This window comes from Piliocolobus tephrosceles, chromosome 1 (assembly GCF_002776525.5).
Source record: "Piliocolobus tephrosceles isolate RC106 chromosome 1, ASM277652v3, whole genome shotgun sequence".
Lineage (NCBI taxonomy): Eukaryota > Metazoa > Chordata > Mammalia > Primates > Cercopithecidae > Piliocolobus > Piliocolobus tephrosceles.
Window position 1 is genome coordinate 209,929,194 of NC_045434.1, and position 1,656 is coordinate 209,930,849.

The 1,656-nt window shown below is 51.4% G+C and overlaps 1 non-coding gene across 1 annotated transcript; it reads right to left on the bottom strand.

Annotated features, from left to right (window-relative positions):
* Positions 1-1,276: 1,276 nt before the first annotated feature.
* On the bottom strand, positions 1,277-1,395 carry LOC111526348. The gene has a single exon (XR_002726344.1). It is a non-coding gene; the product is annotated as a U5 spliceosomal RNA (small nuclear RNA).
* Positions 1,396-1,656: the final 261 nt, after the last annotated feature.

Here is a 1,656-nt window from a genome sequence, read left to right on the forward strand (position 1 = left end):
GCGGAGGCGGAGGCGGAGGCGGAGGCGGAGGCGGAGGCGGAGGCGGACTGCTTCGGGGGGTGGGCGGTTGCTTCAGGGCCTGAGCCTGGGGTCAGAATTTTTTTTGTTTTGTTTTGTGTTTTTGAGACAGAGTCTCGCTCTGTCGCTCAGGCAATGGCGCGACTTCGGTTCACTGCAACCTCCGCCTTCCAGGTTCAAGCGATTCTCAGCCTCCCGAGTAGCTGGGATTACAGCTAATTTCTCGGCTAATTTTTGTATTTTTGGTAGAGACAGGGTTTCTCCATGTTGGCCAGGCCAGTCTCGAACTCCTGAGCTCAGGTGATCCGCCTGCCTCGGCCTACCAAAGTGTAAGGATTACAAGCGTGAGCCACCGCGCCCAGCCTGGGGGGGTCAGGATCTTTGCGATGGATTTCCTCCCTCCTTTACCGGGACAGACCCTACTAGTTTTCCCTCCTCAGTACTCAACGTCTCCCTAGAATCTCCCATCACTAGCAGGGCTCACGGCTACCTGGGGCATGACTACATTTCCCAGCCTCCCTTGCGGTTGAGACGAATTCTAGCCAGTGGGAGTGGCTGGAAAATTCACTTTCTCTTGCGTTTCATCAATCCGGTTGGGTCTCGGGAGGACTAGCCGCGCGCCGCCCCGGGCACCGCTCCTCAGGCGGGGCTACTGGGTAGAAGACCTCGGGGCTGCCTTCTTCTACACGGAGAATCCGGTGGGAGCAGCGGGGGAGCTCGCCCACAGCCCCTGCTTCATTTGATGGGATAGTCCAGCGGTCCCCAACCTTTCTGGCACAAGGGACCCGGTTCGTGGAAGACAGTTTTTCCAAGGGCGGAGGAAGGGTGGGTACGGGATGTGGACAGTTTCAGGTTGAAACTGTCCCCCTCAAGTTCATCAGCCATTAGACTCATTAGGTGTACACACCTAGATCCCTTGTATGCGCAGTTCACAATAGGATTCCTGCTCCTAGGAGAATCTGATGCCCTACTGACCTGACAAGATGGGGAGGTCAAGCGGTAGTGCTCGCTTGCCAGCGGGTAACCCTCGGTCGGTCAGTGGCCCGGGTTAAAAAGCCCTGTTTCTCGGTCAAAAGCAGTAAGCCACCCCAACGCGCCACGGTAACAACTTCCCAGAAATGCAATACTAACGCCTCCAGTAACAAGGCGAACCTCTAAAAAACTCTGAAAATCCGTGTTTTGTTGGTGAACCCGCACTTAACACTTTAGTACTTATATGTACACTTAATAAAAGTCTGCTTTTAGAAACACCATATTAAGCCCTGCTAAAAACGCAAGGCCTCAAAAAATTGGTTTAAAGCTCAGAGTCGTTCCTCTCCACGGAAATCTTTAGTAAAAGGCGAAAGATTTATACGATCTGAAGAGAAACCAGAGTATAGCTAAAGTACTCGGCACTCAGTTCTCAGGTAACGACTACTCCCAACAGGCTAATGGTAACTTTCTCTCCGTCCAAAAGAGCTATTGACTTCTGCCTTTTTCTTCAGACAATTCTGAACAGCAATCTAGGTGTCGGGAAAGATAGGTTGAAGGAAAAAAGGGGTAGTAATTTTAAAGACAAACATTATTTGGTGCACAATGCATTGTGGGTATGCAAATAAAGCCTCACCAATCACGCTCTAGTTTCAGGAAATACCTTAA